Source organism: Passer montanus, unplaced genomic scaffold, assembly GCF_014805655.1.
Source record: "Passer montanus isolate IOZ18808 unplaced genomic scaffold, ASM1480565v1 scaffold24, whole genome shotgun sequence".
Taxonomy (NCBI): Eukaryota; Metazoa; Chordata; class Aves; order Passeriformes; family Passeridae; genus Passer; species Passer montanus.
The window spans coordinates 8,571,702-8,594,975 of record NW_024367037.1 but is presented as its reverse complement, the minus strand read 5'-3'; the positions used below and the strand labels follow the sequence as shown (position 1 = coordinate 8,594,975).

At 33.7% G+C, this 23,274-nt stretch overlaps 1 protein-coding gene across 5 annotated transcripts in view; it reads right to left on the bottom strand.

The window, feature by feature from the left end:
• Nucleotides 1–6,544: 6,544 nt before the first annotated feature.
• The window catches only part of NETO1 (neuropilin and tolloid like 1), a 79,413-nt gene continuing 62,683 nt past the window's right edge, over nucleotides 6,545–23,274 (bottom strand). Inside the window, exons 11-13 of one of the 5 annotated variants that reach the window (XR_005627637.1) lie at nucleotides 22,370–22,635; nucleotides 17,934–18,204; nucleotides 6,545–7,676 (exon numbers count right to left, since the gene is read on the bottom strand). The gene's annotated coding sequence lies outside the window, so the exon portion shown is untranslated. Of the gene's footprint in view, nucleotides 18,205–19,021; nucleotides 22,636–23,274 lie in introns of those variants that run through there. The other 4 variants (XR_005627638.1, XR_005627636.1, XM_039711121.1 and 1 more) reach the window with 4 other exon arrangements.

Sequence of the window (23,274 nt, the reverse complement as noted above, 5' to 3'; positions counted from 1 at the left end):
AGACACCAGTGGAGTTTTGCCCTTGACAGCTCCTGTTTATACAGATGGTTTTAAAAATGTTACTGGAAGAGAAAACAGCCTGCACTGTAGGAAGCACCTTACATAGGAGCCAAGACTTAACAAGGAAAACTATTTTCATCATTCTCTCCTGTTCATCTAGAAAATTTGAGGAGAATTTGAAGGTTGGCTATAAAACTAAATTTAGACTTATTTTTGTCTCTTATATTTAGACATGTCAAGATTTTTTTAGCATGATATTTTGAAGATCCTGTTTAAGCTATTTATTAGAGATCTGATTATTTGACTTGTCTATATTAGTCAGGTTTTGCATTCTTCTCCATGTGGATAGAAGGAAATAGTTAGGTGAATCACCTTCCACATCTCTACCCTTGCCTTTGGATGGAGTGAATCACTTTCTAGAGAAGCCTATACCTTCCTGAAGGCTGCAAGGGGAACCGAGCAAAACCAGAAATAGATAACTTGTATGTAGGACCAGTATTTCATTCCAGAATCACATCAAAGTTAGAGAAAAGATTCCCATCACTGTCAGCTGCTATAGGGCCTCCATCCTTTGTCATGTGAACTGACAGCTGTAGGACTACTGCCACCAGTCCTACAACAATAATGTGCCTCTGCAAAGTATGCATTTCTTATAAAGGTGCGGATGGTGGAAGTTCTGGTAGCTGGTTTTCCTGATCCAGAATATGATTCATTCTCATACACTCATAAAAACAGTCCTATCCCAGCTGTCTGCATTCATACTTGGTTAATTTCAAACCCCTACCCTCAAAACAAGCAGAGCAATACAGAAGACCTGTCACTAACTTTTACCTTTCCACCTGCAGTGAATGAAGGTACCTGGGATGAAATCTGAGCTTTGTGAGACTTTTAACATTGACTTCAGCAAGACTGAGAGTGTGTCCCAGAAAAGCTCCCCATTCTGTGGGCTAAAAGCCAAAACTAAAAAAAAGTATATAGTATAACAATAAAATATATGCAAATAATGAATTACCTATCTTACAATTCCTTTAACATTAGAACATGCTCACCTCCTCTGCAGGTTCATTCTATGTCTTGTCATTGCATTTGAGGTGGTGATAATACAACGCTGCTGTTTGCTGACAGTTGTTATTCAACAGCAACAATATGTAAGCCAACTTTAACAAGATGGAGAGATACAGGAACAGTGACTGATACAGAAATGGAAAGAGTTTTCAGAAACTGATAGGACATGCCATTATCTGGGATAATGTAACTTAAAAAACTTAATATTTTTCTCATCTTTATGAATTCTAATGACAAAATTAAATGTTTTTAAAACACTTACAGTAAATTTGTAAACAAATGAAACTGCTATATTTGGAAAATTTTTAAGGATGTTTTATGTATGAATAACATAGAGATAAAGCTATGTACACACACCATCACATTCATTAAATCATAGAAATCAAAAGAAAAAAAAGTCTAACCTTAGAATAGTCAAAATCATACCATAAAACTTGAAACAATATTCAAAGAAAGTTTTCCATATGTCAGTAATCAGCAGTGTTGAGGAGAACACAGTTATCTCATGTTTAATATATTTTTTTCTTCTACATTACACATATCCTTCCAACAAATTTTTGCCTGTACAGGTTTTACAGCAACACACCTTTAAAATGCAATTTTGTACAATCTATTCTATGAAGTCAATCTGCACTGATTAGAATTTTTTGAACCATAGTTGAACTTTAGATGAAATGCAATAATGACTGTGCTTTTGCAGTACTCTGATGAAAGCTTTACTGAAACAAATGGACTTCTTTTCTTTGTTTTAAATAGATTTTTAGGCTTGGAAGTAATTTACTTCATTAGGGAAGGCTGCCTTAGCCTAGGGAAAATTATAATGAAAGAGATGTAAGAAGTTGTCATGTTAAAGTTGCATGTTTGTTTATTGGGGGAGGGGCCCAAGCCCTGTTCTGAAGAAAGAAGTAAAAAGTAACCAGACATCACTAAAGCCACAGTGAGTTCAATTTATGCACAGACATCTGGCCAGTAGCTGCTTTGGTGAAGGTGCTGTATAGGATTGGAGTTGTGTCCCTACTGACAGTATGTATTGAGGAGCTATTGGGTACAACTGAGAGCCATTTAAATGCAAATTTACTGTGAGTTTGTCATTGACTAAAAACAATCTTCCAGGCAATGGCATTAATAATTAGAAACCATCTGGTACTATGAAAGCTTACGATACTTTCAGTATTTCCACAGGCCAAAAGGATGTAATTTATCTCCTACTAAAATAGAAACACCTATGCTATATGTTAGTGCTCTGACAATTAACATGCAAAATCAGATCCACCTTGATGTTTTTCCTCTGGGCCAGTCCTGGAAAATAAATAAATAGAAGTCTGGAAAAGAGAGTGCCATAGACTTCACAAAGGAAATTTAAGGAGAACGCACAGACAGAGATGAATACCTGAAAAGATGAAAGGAGGTGTGTTGAAAATGTTGCCTCCTTTTTACCTGATAAAGTTATGAGTGACATAAAGTGAGTTGATAACTGCTGTCAGATCGCCTTAAAAAATTATGATCTGAATTTTCAATGTTTGGTATGTAGAATTGGATTAAAAATAAATTAATGAATGTAAACAGTTTCTCTTTTCTGGCCCTTAGAAGTTTGGGGCTTGGAATTTTCACGCTGTAGAGACCAAAATAAAAATGTTCTAGTCTGTCCCTCAAAACTTAAAGTGCCCTTCATCATCTTTTTTTTCAAGCTAATATTCCCTAAAGAATGTATGGGCAGGTTATTCTCCATTAAAAATAATTCATAATATCACACTTTCAGTCTTCATTTGAGAGATCAAGTGAATACTGAAAAAAGATAATTTTAAATTTAAATTGGTAATTACAGTAATTGTCTTCTTCAACACCATGTTCACATGGCATTTACAATTGTCAACTTCACTTGGTAGCTTGCATGAGTTGAAAACTATACAAAATTCAGCTTCAAAGTTTATTAGGGATAACCAGTTATTAAGGATATGGAAGACAGCAAAAATTAAGATATTTCATTTTGAGAATAGCAAGAGAAATAGCTATTTCAATAGCTAGAGAAATAACAGGAGACACCCACTGTAAGAACAAAAAATTGCAGTTTTTATAAACAATGAAACTGTTGAAACATCCCAGTGTGCGGCTATCAAAGAAAAGAGGTGGTGGTTTATCCTCTGTACTTCTGATCTGAATAATGCCAGTTTCCAGGCTGAACAGTCGACATCTGCAGACCACCTTAGAGCCTGTGTTTCTTAGACTAGAGTTCTTAGTTTGTTCCTAAACCTTATTCTTACATGCACCAATGTCATATCTGTATTTCCTGTTCTTATAATTAATGGAATATTTTCTTTCAAAAACTTCTCTCAGAAATAAGATATGCCAGAAATAATGAAACTGAATGACCAAAAGAGTGAGTAGCAAATGTATTGAATGTGTGTGAAGAGAGTTTAGGTGTCTGTATGTTTGTGTCTGTGTGTAGCAGATTTCCACATCTCAGTTCAGGAGCAGTATTTTTCTTTTGTGTAGGTGAGTATGGCAATTGAGACTTTCTTTCAAGTTCCCAAGACACAGGGCTTCCTGTGTGCTATTGTACTTTGAAATATATAAGCTCTGAGCAATGAAACTGATTTCCTAGGACAAATCAATTTGAGACTCTCAGCTGTGAATCAAAATATTTTTTCTGTTTCTGGGTATAAATTGTTAGATTAAGAGGTCTTGATATTCTTTTTCTTCTAACATGCACTGCCCCTATACAAAATCAAAATTTTCTCTCCCTGGTATTTATAAAAAATGTCGCTAGACATTAATGGGTTGTTTTATACCCTTACTTCAACCATTACACGACGTATAAAAAAATCAAAACCATTTGCCAACAACAATGCTTCATTCAATATCCCTTTATATAATAGCTGCCTAAGTATCTAATTTTCATATGAGAATCCATTTGTTGTCTTTTTTGTGCATGAAAGGAAATATTTTCCTGTGTGCTTGTGACTTTCAGTAACAAATAAACTTTAACCAATGAGACAAACCTACATAAATATTCACTTCACTATAATTTTCAGTTCATTTTCTGTTCCACCTTCTCCATCAGTATGGTTTTTTAATGTTTAACCATTTCACCTCTCTTCTCAGCTAATGCATACACGTTACTTTGAAAAGAGAAACTAGCAATAAGGTATTCCAGATATGTTTGAAACAGTGATAATTTCATAGATAACTACAGAGCTAACATCACTTCAAAGATTCTTAGATTCTTAAGAGTGCAAGTCTTAGGTGGTCTGTAGATAATACAAATTTCCAGAGATAAAACATAATTTTCTACAGAACACTGTCTGAACCAGGATAATATGCAATTTGCCACACCACAGCGACATACTTGAATGGATTTTTGCATTTCATGTTTCTGTATTCTTTAAAAAAACTCAAAACCAAACCAGAAGTAAAGGAAAAAAGGGGATTTGTCTTCAGTAGACAACTGAAAAGGAAGTTTAGTGACAGCCCTGCAATTTGGTCACTTTGAATTTATGCTCTGTAAAGCACACATAGATTCTTTTTCGAGCTGTAGATACAACTCATCATCCATAAAGTCCTTATTTTACAACATCACTCACTCACAGAACGGAACCTCCAATTCCCCGTTCATATTTTTCTCATTACTTTTCTTCCTTGCCAAAGCTGTTGAGAGGTTTATAGTGTGTAACTATAAACTGGTTTTTAGTTTATTTTACTGAATTAAAATATATTAACAGAAATGACAGAAATAATTTACAGAGCTTAAAGGAAAACAATTCCAAAATATTTTGGCAGTATCATAGAATTTTTTCAAGAATATAAAGATGCATATTGTAAGCATTCTTGTGCAAGTTAGGAAAACAGATTAATTACAGAGAGAAATCTATAAATGGTTTTAATCAGTGTTATTGCTGAAGTCTAAGAACTAGCAATAAGAAAATAATACAATTAAGTGATTATATAAAAGAACAAGCTTAACATTTATTTAAAAAATTATCCAATATAAAAGCAAATTTCAAAAACCAGTGGCCCAAAGTCAACTTCAAAACTGTATCTATAATTTACATATAGAGATTTACAGTTTAACTGCATTATAATCTACAGTCATATCAATTGGATTCATAACTTTGGAAAATGTGATGGTGAACCTTTCCAGCGTTCAAATAGAATTTTTGACCTATACAGCATTTTAAATGGCAAAAAAGGGTCAAATAAGATCACATCAATCAAGGGAGATACAAACCATGACAAGAATCACCTGGCAAAGCATTGAACTTATTACAAGAAAACAAATTATATGTTGAAATAATGATCCCAATTATAATACATGCTTTCATCATAATGTTTCCCCAAAATTTGTGTAAGCCAACAAGATTAATGCATTTAATTTCTAATGGGAAAAGAAATTTGGATTAAATATATAAGCAAGAATTCTTGAGGAGTTTCACTGTACTATTATATCTGCCAAACAGATTTTTCAAGCAGGTCCATTTCCACTTAAGTTCTCTTTCAGTCAACCAAGAAACTCTACTCTTATGGAATTACTGTAAAAGATATAATTATCTCAGAAGCACCAACAGTCTGCCCCATATTATTTATTTATTAGTTTTGACAAAGGAAGAAAAAAAAAAGAAAAAAGCTAACAAAACATTACAAATAACTCTTTCAAAGGTGCCACAAAAAACAAAAATGTTCTTTCTCTCTATGCATGTCATTATACCATGGAAATGAGGAGCAAAATGGTCTGTTAAAAAATGTCAGTTTCTGTCAGAACTTTCTACAAGTACAAGGCAGCAATCACTTCAGAGTGTTGGCAAGAAAAGGAAAATATGAGCACCTTCACATAGGAGGAAAAGGAGAAGAATGTATCTAGGGTGTCTGAATTTAAGATGTCCTTGAACATCTGGCAAAAATCTTTCAAGCTCTTTCTTCTTCCCTTTGCAAATCACTTGCTTCAAAGTTGTGAAAATTACAATTGGCAGTGTCTAAGTCCTCTCTACTCTACAGGAAGGATTTCTTGAAGTCCAAAGGCTGTATCAACCACTTCACTGTTGAACCTCTAGATTTTGGTTGGTCCTGATCACAATGTTTTAACGTTCTCAGTTTGTGTCATGAGGATGGAGGAGAAAGCAAATTATGTGCTCAAAAATATACATGTATTTTTTTAGTTGTCATATTTGTTTCTTTCATAAAGATTATTGAGATAGAGGTAATTTTGGGACATAATTAATCAGATCAATATTGAGAAACTACAAGAGCATGACAAGATTTCTGCTACAAAAGTGTTATCTTTAGAGGAAATTTTGAGCATCTCAGACACAGAGACAGTCCTGAAGATGCCCAAGTCAGATATTATGTAAATAATCAAGACTATAAAGCCAAAACCCCTGAAGCCATTGCTTGCCTGTATGATCAGGAATTCATGATTCAGACACTTACATGACTTAATTAACTTTATTTGGAAAGTAACAATTTATTTTATGAACACAGGAATTCATGATTCAGACATTTACATGACTTAATTAACTTTATTTGGAAAGTACACAGGTTCAAGAGTTAGAGATTTAATTTTTTTTTCTAAAAAACCCACAACAACCATTACTAAACAAGAACTTTGCAAATTCCTTCTATTTGTTATTTTTAAATGAATCCTTTATTTGCCTTAAATTTTGTACCATATTGACATTCTTTATAGAAACTTGAAAATCATCATTTTCATAGACAAATTGATGATTTTGTGTTAGCATTATCATTACAGATTTTTTGACAGAAAGTAATGTCTCTATTGACATTTTTGTTTTTACTTTTGAACATCAGGAATTCACATACTAGAACTCTGAGAGTTTTAAACTTAAATAATCCCCTTTCCCTTGGAAACTAAGAAACATTCAGAAATGTACCAGCTTTGTTTCTCGTAATTTAACAATTTATTTTATGAACATAAATCCCTACTTCCTGGATGAAAAATTCTGAATGTGACCAGCAACGCTTAGAATTTGAAGGGTTTTCTTTGCTTTTAAGATACACTGGGAGCTCCCCATGAGCAGTGAGCCACACACACAGCCATAGTCACGGGTGAAAAATGAGTATTATTGTCTTCAGTATCTTCTAAGATCTCAGGAAAGGATGCCACTTGCTTACAGCAGATTTTGCTGAGTTTATTCATTTTAGGTAGTAAAGGCCTGATCCAAACCCCGATGAAGTCAATGGAAAAAGTCTCCCATTGACTACAATGGGCTCTGGATCATGCCCTAAGTCCATTCTCTTCATTAATCCAGGATTAATAATAGGATGTCTTTCCAGTAGCCTGGAGTACCTAAGATCCCAGGAATTTCAGCTGAACAAGTCCACTTTAGATTGTCATTCCATTTGGAATTTGAAATATGAAGTCACGATCTTTTTCAGTGAGAAGAATACTTTAAATGGAGGCATTTTCAGCTCCTGGTTATAGTCAATCCCACCAGTTCAGTGAAAATCCTTGGGCATCCTAATGAGAAAACAGCAAGAGCAAATGCAGCCATAGAAATTTATCTTGTTCGGGGCACACTTCAGAAATACACTGTAGACTTTGGTTTGACCAATGAATAGATGCATGTGAATGTTTTTGGAGAGATCAGTGTGGAGCCTGACTACAAAGAACAAATTAAAAGTTATAGCACACTTAAATATATCAAGTTTTTGCTGTACTTTTTAAAATTAACAGATAAAGAGAGACACAAAATTTTTCAAAGTGTTTTCTCAGTTTGAAGAACAAAACAGCATCAGTTTGTAAACAACAAAGTGACAGAAAGATACTACAAATAGCAATAATACCACTAAGTTTTCTGAACTTGCAGATGTGAACTGTGAATGTTATATTAGCACAAACTTTGACAGACAGTAAGTAGATGGAATAATCATAGTGTTATTAAATCAGAAATAAAATATATCTGTATTAGGATCCATTTTATATAAAAATAAAAATCTGAAACAAACACAGTTTGTTATATTACTGTTTAAAAATTGCATTTCTGATAAAGTAATGGATAGCTCAGCCATTCCAAAAGATCTCTAGTGCTATTCACTAGTCACATTTCATTAAACTGCCATTAGCATGATTTATTACTTTACCTTGATTATTCATACTGAGAAGAATGGCTCAAAAATTGAAGCATGTTTTTTAACCCAATTACTAATTGTTCTACTAAACAATACTATCCAAGTTGCCATGTACCTTATGATAAGGATATTTCTAAAGTTATATTTTAGGACTTAAAAAAATGAAAATTTGCCATAATTTCAATAGTATTTGCCATTAAAATATCAGCACATTCATTGATCTATAAATTCTTGCAAACATGCCACCATCCTCCCACTAAGCCAGTGAAATATTAAAGTTTTGTGTTTTCAGTTTTCCTTCTTATTTTGAGACATTTTTGCAATTTTGTTTCAGCACTCACATTTAGTTTTAAGTAATTTAAAAGCCTGCTAACAACACTTATACTCATTAATTTTAGAGATAAAAGAAGGAGATCTTAAATCTTCATATAAATACATCAGTTTTCCAGAGGAATAGGTTTATTTTGCATATTCATAAATAAAAGCGTGCTCAGCCAAGGAATCTTCCAAAATACAGAAAAACCTCATGTTTAGATCCATGACATGGATCATCATGGACTCATATATTTCTCTCCAAAATATCTGAGTAATATAATAAAATTATGCCATTTTTATCTATTTCTTTGCCTTGATGAATTGAAAATAAATATAACATTATATTATTCTAATAATAAATATAAACCCATGTTTATTATTACTATTATTATCATTAATAATAATAGTAATAATAGTAATAATAATATATTACTTTGCTGTAAAATAAACATGTAGTTTTTCAAATCTTGCCAGTTTCTGCCAAAGGAAAATTTTCTTGTAAAACAAGGTATCTTTAATGGCATCTGAAGCTCACATAGTCATGACCAATATCAAGGAACACTTGAGTTGAGTCTAAACATGTCCTCCTAACAAGTCCTTTTTCTCCTTCATCTAAAAATTCTGGCCAGATACACTACTTTAGCTTAGAATATAGTATTTAGTAGCACAGAAACTACCCCAATTTCAACTTTTTTGAGCAAATCCAAGGACTGTTTTCTCTTTAACTCAGTGTCTTTTTCCAATCACTTCATTCTTGTTGAAATTAATTTTATTCAAGATTGCTTCATCCAAGTCATAGTCTAAAAGAGAAAATGAAAGGATCCCCCCACCTGTATCAGGTGAAAAAGGAGAAAATTAGGGCAGTTTAAACGCTGTTGTCTGGAGCTAATATAGACAAAATAGTTTCCCATTTATTTGTTTAAATAAAAGGCATTTAATTTGCTTTCATGTGGATTTCAATTTATATATTTATCACTTTCAGATGAATGGTATGGCTACAATCAGCAAGATCACTAGACATCAAAGCTCTTTAAGCAAGGTTTAGCAACTGCTTCCTTGACACATATATATCTCAGCTACTAAAATTAGCCTGTGCCATTGGATTATAAATAATATCTTGATCTGTGGTTCCCATTTGATTTAACTAAACAAATATTACATTCCTGTCTTACAGTGACATTGGCAAGATTTCAAGCCCTGGAAGCTGTTCAGGATGTACAGTGCATAGAAAAGACTGTACATTGATTTTCAGACAAAAGAAAAAATATCAATCAAGATGAAATGCAGTACTGGATAGGTTTTTTCAGCAAAAGGCTGAATTGAGAAAAATTTCTTCTTGCCCTTACTACATTTAGAACAAGGAACTTAAAGTGTTCAGGAAGACACTCAGGAACCCTCATCAGAGGGAAAAGTTAATGACATGATAGCATCCAATATGTTCTTTGAGTTAGTGTTAAAGTCAACAATTAGACAAAGTTATTCAGACATCAAATAGGCTGTTTTCAGGAGTTTTAAGTCATTTCAATATACATGAGACAGGCATTTCAGATCAGTCTGTAATATTCCTTAGAGACCAAGAAATCAATAAACAAGTCAATAATGAATTTGTAAGACAGTTTTATCATTAGAAAACCTTCTAAATAGCCAATAGTTTAATTCTTACAAGGAGTGGGAATTACCCTCATACATCCAGCACCTTACACTCTGTAATTTAGGTTTTAAAATAAAAAAGTAGACCTAATTACACAATTAGAAATAATGTTTTACCAACTTTGCACATAAATAGTTTGGGTGGGATTTTGCTTTCTTCCCTTCTATCCCCCTGCTGTTATTAAACCCAAGTAAAAATTTAAATTTTCCGTAATTTCAGATGCTCTAGAAAGGTCTTCAGTTACCATCTCGCATATACCAATATGCTGTGTGAATGCGCACAGAAAAGTGATAACTAGCATATTTTTGGCCTTGCACATAAGGCCCAAATCAATAACTGCAGTGCAAAACCTTTACTTAGAGCAAAGTTAGGATTTTCAAATATTTGCCTGAACAGAGGGAGATATAAGTTTGTTCTAATATTAACCAGGCAGTGCTACTGGTACATTCTCTGCCACACAACAAGTACATGGTCACCAGAACAAATCTGAAGAAAAATCAAACCAGAGTCACACAGAATCATAAATATTGTGAGAGTCTTTCAAGATCTAGTGCAGTCATCAGCCTTGCACCACCATAATCACCTCTACACTATATCCCTGAGTGAGAAACCTGGACTCTTCTTGAACACCTCCAGAGAAGGTGACTCCTCAACCTCCCTGGGCAACTTATTTCAATGATTAATCATCATTCTCAGTGATAAACATTTTTCTAATGTCTAATTTGAACATTCCCTGGTACAACTTAAGGCAGTTTCTCCACATTCCTTTGAATAAAAAATTACAGAAGTGACTGACTCCCACCTCACCACAACCTCATTTCAGGTAGTTTTAGAGAGCAATGGGGTCCCCCTTCAGCTTCCTCATTCCCTTTCTCTTTCCTTTCTTCTCTTGACCACTGAAATAGCTTCTATCTTTGTATAAGAATAGACCAACATTCAAGAATCTTTTAGAGGTGTTGCTTTGCCCACATCTCCTGCTTCAAGCTCTTATCTGAATCTTCAGTCCCTGATATCACATTCCTTTTAGCTGTATTGTCAGGGATAGCAACCAATGACAAAAATTGGATCAAAAGGCCTTATTTTCAGTTGTCCCTGATGTAAGCACTGATCTGATAGATTTAAAAAGAATGAATGGATAAAGGTAATAAAGCTTCAGAAATTAATCCAACTATCAGTAATAATAATCTAGTTTTCACAATGGACATTTTGTCAAATATAAAGGAGGTTTATTTTTTTCTGGAGAGTCTGATGAACATGGATTCTTAATAATCAAATACATTTTTTCCCCTTTTTTTCTTTTTTAAATTAAAAGAGGGAAGAGAGAAAGTGTATGTTTGCTCTCATACCCCTTATTCATCATCTCATTTCCCAATTCATCCTCAAGCAAGCACATTTGGTAGATTAAACTTCCACTAGAAAAAAAAAAAATTCCTCCTGCTTTTTTCTCTCTTCAGAAACCATCAAAACTAAAGCATATCCTGAAAAGTTTTAAAATAAAGCGGCTTCCCTTTACCTGCTCACAAAGGAACTCTTAATTAAAAGTTACAGAAGGACAGACTAAAAAGCAGTAACACAATATCAAAGAACGTGTGGACGAGAAGGCAACATTCACCCAGAGATGTTTAATATTTTAATTGGTTATCTGGAAGAAATAAGAAACTGCATGTTATGAGTCTGATTCTAACCTTATTAAATTCAGTGGCAAAAAGCCCAGTGAGTTCAGTGGGGCCAAGATGAAGCTCTAATTGAATTAGAAACTGACTTCAGATAAAATATGTTACCTTCTTCCCCTCATCTTCTCATTTTAGCAAAAAGAAATAAGAAAGGTTTATTGAAATTCGTCACAGAGGCAGTCAATTTAGTTTGTTTTGACCTGGATCAAAAGAAATAAGTATTCATGAGAAGAGTAGTTTTGACTATAAATTCATTTAAATAACAATACTGGACACTGAGCTTTCCAGTAGAATCTGACTGCTCTACTGAAGTGTTTAAAGCCTGTCCTGCACTAAAACCTCAGTTGTCAAAAACCTTGGAGACAGGGTAGGTATATTTAAACACAAAAAATATGGAGCTGTCCTCCAAAATATAAATGAAAATGCAAGATTAGTTAATAAGAAAAGACCACTACTGTGTTTATAATCCCCTCTGCCAGTCAGCATTTGCTGTTAGCTCAGATAAGGTGTAAGTACGCATAAGGAGGGGCTGACAAATGAAAGCTTCCCTTCCTTTTGCTGTTTGTAAGATGACTTATCAATTGTTACTAATAAAGCAGCAGCAATAATATACTAGGAAAATACCTGTTTCCCTTTTCCAACAGGAAAAGACCTGTTTCCCTTTTCCAACACCCCCTCAGGGTCTTTTTCATCCAACTGCTGCTGACTACTACCACCCCTCTGACCTTGGTCATCTGTGAGAGCGACTGCACTGGGAGGAGGGGTGGCTGCTGTGTAAGGCATATGTTGTAAAGCATCTCTTCTTCTGTAGGGATTTTCTTCTAGCCCTCAGAAGTTCCCAAATTCTACTGGAATAAGAGAACTGAAACAGGGAATGACAGACGCAACATCAGAGTCTGCCCTCAACTGGAAGGTTTCAGATATGGTTACGCGAAGCTATGAATTTAGCTCAATAAAACTAATTGCCTGCAAGCATAACACTGTAGTTGTTCGTGCATAGTTCTCTGTTAAATAACTCATGCAAGAATTATTCCTTTTCTTTTTGAAGACAAACATTCATTATGTTAATAAGGAAAGTGAAAGGAGTAAAGAGGAGTTCCCTTCCTTGGCCCCCTGGTTAGAGGCCATTTTCTTTCATGTGGCAGGCCAAGCTTGAAACGTCCCTGATCAGTTTCAGAGTTTCATGAAAATGAATGCAGATGAGCAATCACCTACTAATAAATTAGAAGAATGACAGACAGCCTTAACCTGCCTCTCATAGTTTTTTTGGTTAGTTTTTTTGTTTTGATGACAGTAAAATAAGCACTTTTACAGAAGCAGGACTTTATTTACAGTACTTTGGTTTCTGATAGGCTGCAGAGTCTAAGAAAACTTTTGAAGTTGTTCAGATGAGATTGTTTCCTTCCTGACTCTCCCTGTAGTGGCATAGACTTGAGGAAATGACAAGTACCCATTTTTCCTTTGGCTTCTGTTGTGCTTAAGACAGAAAAGGTTCAACCCTCCAAGATTTTAACCAAGATTCAGCTTTGAGACATTAAATGCATTTGACTAACATTCATGAAGGGGGACTTAAAGACAGAGAAACTAATAACAAAATACAAATAAAGTTAGAGTGGGGTTTCCCTAGCCATGAGCTGGTTGAACAGCTATTTCCTATGCATCGTGGCATTTTAGCTGCATCTTTTTTTCCCCCAGAATAAAGGACTACCAGCATTTTCAGAAAGTGAACTGATAAGTCTTTTTAATGTATGTTCATCATCATATAAATTGAAATAGGTTTTGTAATGCCAAGCATAAAATATTCTGGAAACAGATGAAAAGCTTCCTTCATATTTCTCTGTCCAACTTTGTGTAATATCAGTCCAAATACTTGCAGCATTAGCTTGGGCACATTTGCAGCTTTCAGCAAGCTGATGACTGCTTATTGCTGTCTGGGGACATACAAACTCCTGTGTTCGTAATAGAATGCCCATGTACCTGAGAGATATGCATACTAAGTGATGGAAAGCATGCCACATTAGAAAATTGATTGCATATGTCAGCATAAGCACCACCATTTTAACAAATTAGTCTGTATTAAACTCCACGATATGCATGGTTTGGAGCAGGGAGAGATCCATGACTTTTGTTCAAACTTGAGCTTACTGCAGATTTTTTAATCTAGAATGAATTTCCTGCTGAAACCAACAAAGTCAAAATGCTGTAATAGTCTCATTTCATGTTTATTGGATTTATGAATTTTATGAAACATCAATAATGATCTTGGGGAAGGCTTGCATAAGCATCATCCTTTCATGTTATGATTGAAAGCCTACATCAGCACAGAATTCTCCCCAAACAATACATTACCCAAGCAGTAGATGTAGAGATAAGCATAGCCATTATCCTAAAAGAAAAAAAATCTCATTTATGCATTTGTTCTCCCTTTCTCCTTCACAATGTTTCCTATTATTGTAGAAATCAGCATATGAAAAAGGACAAAAGAAAGCTCCTTAGAGGTGACTCTGTACTGCCTTTTCTCTAAAAGGTCCTTTTCTGGGGTTTTGTGGAAGGCATCCTTGAATGTGACATTATAAAACTTCATTGTGTTTTGCCCCATTTTTCAAACAATGCTCTATGATTGCAATATTGACTAGATGCCATAGGTATGCAATGTTTTTCTAGGCTCAACAGGCATTCCATATTTCAGTCCCTGTGATCTATATATGATCTACATAAGATTTATAAAATAAGTGAAGTATGTGAAATTGTTGAAACTGTCTTTCTAACACCTTTAAACTACTTTTATGGATGTAGAGAGTCCATAAATCTTAGAAGTAGATGAAGACAACTTAACTAAAGTGTTAACAGACAATCTCCATAAACTCATTAGAGGATTATAAAAAAATTATCCATGAAAATTATCCAAAAGGAAAAGAAATGGCTCCACCCCAGATTATGTTGTATATTAATTGTAGGCACAAGTATACAATTATTTATTTACTTACCACTGCTAGGGTTTTGCTTTTTTTTTTTCTCCTTTTAATCCTCCTTTGATTTTCACCTTCTCCTCAATAAGCTTTGAAATTGAACACAAGGACTGTTTTCACATAACCAAAATACAACCTGGTGAATTGAAATGTTAGGAGTTTTTTCCACCTAGCAGTAGAAGGCACCACATGGCTCTAGTACTGAGATGGTTCTTCTCATTGAGAAAATGGATTGATAATATTCTGATGAAATTTTTTTCTCCTTTCTTCTGACACAGCTGGTATTGAGCCCTGACAAAAGTCAGCTTCAAACTGGATAGCAGATCCTGAGAGGCTGGAGAGCTTTGAAATGTTAATAAATGTTAAGGGGTGAGGTAAGATATCAAAATTTAAATCTTCAGGACTTCATTCTCAAGTTAAATGTTATTTGAGCCATGGCATAAAATAAGAAACTTTTGATAGGTGTTTATCAGTGAACAGGTTTCAAGAATGCTAAATAAAATCCAGAGTGATAGAACATATTTTAAATTAAATAATTTAATGCTTAAAAATTAAAATATGCTCTAATTTCTAGTTTAATTTGATAAAATGTAAAGACAAAATGCAATACATCTATATAGTTAAATGGTAACTGAATCAAATTTTTCATCATCCACTAACTTCTGTTATTAGTATCATAGCTGGAGGTGGGTTTTGTAGTCCTAATAAAACTGCAAGTCTGTTACAAAGATCCTTCTGAACTATCAGCTCATTTACTGCCACCAGCAGCAGAGGCTTCTGATCCTCAGAGTCTGAATAACAAGATTTTGATTCAGGAACACTAAGTGAGAAGCTTCCTATTTACGTAATTGGCTATTATGCTCTTGGTATGTCACAGCTTTAAATTGAATACCTTAGAGTAAGGAAACCAAAGGGACTAAAATTTTGCAGTATATCAGGGTGTATTTACTAGGTTCAGAATCACACACCATACTTCTAAACACTTTCACTACCATGATCTACCACTGTTCCTTCTTAAATATTGCATTTTATACCTCCCATTTAAATGGATTGTTCATCACTATGCACGGATTGTATAGAAAGGAGCTTGTGGAAAATCTGTTTGATTAATTCTGAGACAGAAGAAGCACTCATTTTCTCAAAGCATTTAAAAAGTTTCTAAATGTTCCCTTACTTTTTACTCTATATACTCCAAACAGATGTGTGTTTAAAACTTAATGCTATATAAAGTTTATGTCCCTGTTGAGATTTCCATAAAAGTTTATGCCTGTTGAGATTTCTCTTTTGATCAAATCCAGTAGAATAATAAAATCGTATAAAACTAAAATTGTGCAGAACTGCTAGAGTGATTTTCAATTTTTATTTTTATGCATCTCCAATCTAATAATTTTCTCGCAGCACATTGTGATTCAGATAAACTCTAATGACGTTTGGTAGACCTTTTTATAAATCTGTATACTATATGCCAGCACAGGAATTTTTTTTTCTTTTTGAATCCCTGTAAGCTACTGAATTGCAAAAATGATACTAATCTGATAGACACATAAAGACTACAAAGCTTGCATCCCAAAAGGGAGGACTAAAACTAAAAATCCTAACTGAATCAAAGGGAAAAAAAATCACAGATCTGAAAATTGTAGCATATTTAATAAAAATCCTTTCTACCTTCTGCTAGGAGCTCTAAGTTTTCCATGTTAACATCACTCTCTTTTTCAATCATCAAAGAGATGGTGATGTTAACAAATGGAGATATCATGTTGACATTTAAAATATATAAGATTTAAATTCTTTCTAGTGAAATAATATTTGCTTAGGTTAGTGTAGTAGACTTTTTACCAAGATACTAAAAGCTAACAAGATACTTTATGCCACTAGAGTTATTCTCAAATGACAGCACAAGTCTCTGGGCCTGGATCTTGGCCATGAAACTTAGATAAGAGTTGAAGAAATTCTTCCTGCAGGCAGAGCTGTAATGTACTGTTTCATTACTAAAGTGGTGCCAGATATGCTCAGAATATCAAACAAAATCACCCCATGGGTGTTTTCTGCACCAAAACTAGTCAGTAGAATGTGGGAGTGAAAATGTTGGAAAGAAATTAAAAATGTCTTCCATTTGGCAAGGAAAACTCAAAATGCAGAGACTTGTCTCTGAAAAAAAGAAAGACAGTAAGTTTTTCTGACCAGCAAAATCAGTCGTGCTTAAAATAAAGGATATCAGCACCTTACAGATATTTAAATATAAAATTTGTAATTTTAAATTGGTATACAAGTATAAAATCACTCATATTGCTGAGCTGAATTTTATCTTATGATAATATGAAATTTATTTTTAAAAATGAAGGCTAGGACTTGGCTTGTATGGTACCCAAGGGTTCAACTGTAACTTTTGAAAATATTATTGTTGCTTTTATCATTGGGAAAATATGATCACTTTAGATTTCTAGTGTTCTTTTTCATTGTTTTACTTCTCTTTTCAAACTTACATGGATCACCTAAGTATAGAGCACTAGCTTTCCTTTAAATCACTGATATTTAAAATGAAGGGAAAGAGTAATGACTTCTGTTGAAAACTCCTCTAGCTCTAAGAAATGAGAATGAAGTTCTCCTTCCCCAGTATAAATCAAATTTTTGGCTTCACTAGAGATGGTGGAAGTCATTCACTTTCAACAAACTGATTTTTCCTAACTAAAACTTTCACTGAACTCAGAAAAAAAAAGCAGGATCTAAAAGGAGGATGTGACTAAAGCATGAATCAGGCACTGCAGTTTTACAAGTAAAATCTCAGAGGAAAGGTGTTTTCATTTAGTGATGCAATTGATCCAACTGAATGGTTCATTTAACCAGATACATTAATCCAGCATCTGTGCAAAAGGAAACACCTTTTTTTTTTCACAATAGCTGCAGCAGATACCACAGGTATTTTCACATCCAACTAAACTTGATATCAAGTAATTGCTTTCCTGTAAAGCCACCATTTTTTTAAGTAGCTAAGTCTGTTTATTATGTACCTTTCTGGAGGACTGACTAAAGAATTGAAAACTTATAAGACCTAAATAACTAGATATTGCTGCATGTAGCAGCACAAGACCACCCTCACAGGCCCAGGAAATCCTTGTCTGCCTACATTTATGCAAGAAGCTTTTAAGTCCTGCCAGAGGCCAGAATAGAATTGGTACTCACAGTTGTAGCATCCTTCTCCTTGGGATAGAGAAGGTTTGAACCACAGTTTTCCTTTATCTGAGAATGTAGAGATGAAATGATGCTGCACAGAGTTGGTCAGGCCCGATACTTTGGCAAAATCTAAGCCCTCTTGTTCTTTCCATTTTTCATCATGGGCTTCTTAATTTGTCTCTCTTCTCCCAGCAAGGACTCATTGCTTGAAGGGAACAGCAACTTCCCTTTTTCCCCACAGTGACCTTGTTTGGAGACTGGATCAGCACAATTCCTTTTCCTGGGAAAGAAAATGAATGGAAGCAGCAACTCCTGCTTCTTCTGGCAGCTGGTGTTCTTACCTTGCTGTTCTTACCTTATCTCTGCCACACCTTTGGCAGGTGTTTGCCAGGCTGTGCACTGTTTTAACAGGTGTGTGAAGGAGGCAGGGACATGAATTTATGTTGTGTGGAGATACATGCTAATATAAATACAACACAGAAGAAAACTTAAAAATTCTGGACATGGTTAGACAGTGGTGTTAACTGGAAGAAGAAAAATGGTGGATGGCTATCACAGGAGAGGCCATGCCAACACACGGGGATAGACAGCCCAGACAACACTGATGCACAGTCATTAAAATGCAGAGCCAGTATACCCTAATTAGCCCATTCTCCTGTCCATTCCAGTGCCCTTCATAGCTTTTCTTGTTTTGCATAAATTGAGGGTGATTAGGATATGCTGAGATCTCATGTTTTCGTTTTGCTGTTTATAGGCAAGGTATGAATAAGATGGCTCTAAAGAGACAGATGGGAAAAGAGGAGGTGGATTCAAGGGTAACACAAAGGCAGGGAGCTGGTAGAACTTCAGCATTTTCAGTGACTTTTGAGGTGACAGGAACAGAACTAAACTCAAACTAAACTCACTGTGGACAGAAATGAAAGGCAGCAAGTGACGGAGATGTAAAGTGATCATAAAAGAATCAAGAGAGATGATCCTAAGGTAATGATGAAGAGCAGTGGAGTTGTGAATGTAAGACTTCACATCAAGTGCTGAGCCACAAATGAGGAGATATTTTCAGATCAGATATAGATTTCTATGTTCAAAAGAGTTTTGAATGGTGCAGCTTTTTGTCCTTTATATAGGCCTGTATACTTCAGCTGTGCTCTCTCAGCTGAAATATCTTTGTGGCATCAGGGAGATTCACACATAAAGTAGAAGACACACTAAAACCCCAAATTTTGTTTGTAGGACAGTGTTCTGTGAAGTATTAATTCTGTCTTTCAGAGCTGAACATGAACAGAATGCTTTTATTTGGTGGTTAAAAGATTTATCTGTCCTAAAAATGTTTGCAAATTTGGGAATAGGTATGAGCAAAAGTCCTTTATATTCCTCTTCTAATTATACTACCTTTCTGTGTTTCTTTTCTTTGTCTGATTTTTTGAGGGGTGTGGGAGGGTGTGGGGGCTAACAATTTCTCTTTATTGAGAAACCTTCCCACTTTATCTTATTCCCTCTCACTGGCTACATTGTTGATAGGTTCAAGAGAGTATCTCCAGCTTAAAAATTGAGAAAAATTGAAGGATAAGGTGCTAACATTTATCAGGGTCTTTTTTTTTTTTTCCTAAGCTGTTTTTAGAATTGTGAAGATAGAAAAAGTTTAAATGAGGATGATTTACAATATGAACTTCCTGAGTTTTTTAAATGAGGCTGCAGAGTCCTTGACAACTTGCCAAGGCCATATTTCCTGGAGCAGATAAAAAAGGTTGGGTGCCTGTTCAACTATCATGCAAAAAGAAAAGTATACTCATAACACTACATCCATGGAGGGAAAAAAAAAACAGACCACAAAACTATAAACAATATTTCAATGCATTATGATAAAAAAACTTCATTTTTAAAAAGTATGTAAAAAGTAATTATACTGTCAACATAGCTGTAGCTGACACTCATTGCCCCAAAAACCAAAATCATCTAGTAAAAATAATCCTTAGTTTTAGTTTAAGGCAAATGTGGGGTAAAATACATGAAACGAGAACTAGCAGCTCAGCTTATCCACAGTAATTTACTGTGTTGTACAATATTAATACATACAGCTGAACTAAGTTAACCCAAACTTGCTCTCCATAAAATTTAAAACTTTTTTAAACTTCCTTCTAGTTTTAAACAAGTGGATTCATAAAAATAAAATATATGTATAGGAAAGGAAAACTTTACTTTCAGCAACAACCCCTTTTATTTTAGTATTTTTAGTTTCATAGATCACATTAAGATATCCTACTATTTTGTGATAAAAACCAAATATTATCTTTACTGTTTGCAGTATAGTGGACTAGGCTATTATTCACACTGACTATAAAAATAATCAAATTATTGGAAATTAAATATTTTAATTATAGTATTTTATCTGTGTTTGATTTCACTTTTGTTTATATTTTTCATAGATATAATTTTACCCCAATATACAATGAATTTTTTACTTGTAATGTTTTTTGTTTTAGGGTATACCTAGCTATTAGGCAGTATGTTTCTAAAGGAGTTTCCATGATCAAGCATTAACGTTCTCACTTTGCTTGACTTGTTCCATTTACACAGCATTTTATGTCTCTCCCTCCTTCTTCTGTGGCACAATTATATATTTTTAAAAGAAAGCAAGAATGCACATGAAATAAAATTATTAATATCCATGCCTTCTCCAGTTCATTTCTTTCAGTTAACACTTCACTGGAAAAATCTTAAAATTAATTTTATTATGTACTTGTCTAGGAGGGACTAGACAAACTGTGTTACAGTGGGATTTAGGCACTTAGATATAATTATACAGCAATTTTAAAAAACAAGTTCAGCATTTTTCTGTGTGAACAACATAATTCATTCAAAGCTAAATTAATATTTAGATTTTTCCTTATTTTTTACACTATGTCCAATACTAAATATCTGTAAATATTCATAAAAGTGTCTGCATGTATATGCATTTATTTTAGCAAACATTTAATTCTTCCTTTATTTTATAAGGGGTGCATGGGTGCATCCATTTTAAGTATGGATGTGGCAAATATCTTAACATATACTTTAAAAAAGGGATGATGAGCTAGAACTTGGAAAGGTTAAGGAAAAAAACAGTGATAAATTGCATGAACTGGTGAAGAGATACTGATCTGAAAATGAACTATTAGTGCATACTGCAAACCCATGTAACTGAGGGATGACTTAATGATTCTCAATGACTGCAGAAGAAAGAGGACTGTTTTCAGCTAATATGTGAAAACAAATTATTCAAGGTAAAAAAATAGATGTAAAATACATTGTAGATATAAAAGTAGTCAAATACCTGAAACCCTTCTCATGTCACTGTTGTTATATCACAGTTGTAGAAATCAGATTTTCTGTACTTTTAATTTTACAAATTATGTATTATATATTTAAATACCTCATATAGATCACCTTATTTTTTATGTCAGTCTTTTAGGTTTTCTTTTTTCCCACATACTTATAGTTTAGGAACATAGATGGAATTGCTTACACTTTTTCTAATAAATCTAGCAACATTTTTATGCAGGAAAACCTAACAACCATGAATGACACAAGATATTTCAGAAGGAGCTTAGATTTGCTTTGGAAGAGAACTTGAAAGATACATTTTAAATAGACAATGAAACCATTATTTTATGCATGGTTACTGAGTTCTTAGATGAGGAGGCTTTAAACTTTACATAATCGTGGGCCTTCAACCTATATTAATTCCTTAAAAACTTAACCTCTCAAATTTGATTTTAGTGTTGGTTATTAATACTTACAGCTTGAATTGCAAACATAATTTTATCTTGCATAAGGAAATGGTTTGTGTCTGTGTTTCTAAAGTTGGAACCCAACCATAAGATTTCTGTAACTGATAAAAATCTGTTACTCTACTGTATTGAAGCAAACTTCCTAATAATTGCCATGGAAATAAATTAGTTAAGAGTACAGAATGGAATACATAGATTATCACAAATCTTTTAACTGAAATTAGGTGATCAACCTATTATGAATTCATTTAAATCTTTAAAAATTAATGTATTCTTTTGAGTAATTGAGGGATGAGATACAGTTGATTCTCTGCTCTATCTGTGTTTCAAGTTCCTAGAAACTACATTTTCAGCTTAATCTCCTGAATTACACAGGATTGGTAAATTAGGTAAAAGAAAACATTGCATTAAACTCAAGGTACGAAATTATTATACATTATTTTATGTATTTTTTTATATAAAAGTTACAAGTAGCAAGCATATGACACAGAAATGGAACAGTAACAGCAATAACTGTGAATGCATGCTTTTTACAATGTATCTAATAAAGGGATTTTTGCCAACTCAAATATTCAGTAACATACATGCAGATTAATTTCTCAATGTCAAATTCAGTCATATTGCTAGATGCTTATCCAACAAACGTTTCTATTGAAGTGATTATGAATGGCTAAATACCTGATTTCAATAAATTGTTCCTGAAATTGGGAATTTTACTTGCAACAAAAAGAAGAGAGAAAAACAAAAAGATAAATGACAGATAAGCATAATAACCAAAGTCTTATTGCCTTCTAGTAATTTTACTCAACACTGCTGAATTTTTTCATAAGAGAATAGTTGGTCAGAGTCCATAAAACCTCTAGCTGGTGTTTCCAAGGACGATAGTTTCACATTTCATTGTAGCATGTTCAAAATCACCCAGGAGCGCACTATTCTCAAGCAGTCTATATAATGAAAACAATGTACATATAACAAAAGTTCAATGTAAATCTTCTTCCACATATCACAAAACACACAAGTAAATAACAGACATAGATCAACTTAAAGAAAACTATGACTTAAAATAAATAAATAAATAAATAAATAAATAAATAAATAAATGGACAATCTCAGGAACTAATTTCTTCCTCAAGTTTGCAGCAAATCTGGAAATATATTTAATAACTAAGGAGCACTTTGTGGCCAGAAACCAAATTATAAAAGACATGCATTTTTGTGCAATGGGAATATCTTGCTAAGGAGGTAAGATATGTCTATACTTCTTAGGTTTGCAGAAAGGCAATTGAATTAAATTGAAAATTGTCCACTCTCTTTTTCAGAGAGCTTAGGTAGTTCATTATTGATTTTTCCATTCAGAGTTTGCATGACTGCATGAATAGTTTTCTGAAATCAAAACTAAGTTAAAATATGCTCTCTCTGAGGAAAAAAAAAAAAAGGCAGACAAATATTTACTTAAACTATCTACAGGCAATAAAACCATTAATGGATTATTTCACTGTAAAATTGCTTTATATATATACACACATAAAATCTATATACACATATCTGTATATACACATTTATAAATGGACAGACTAACAACT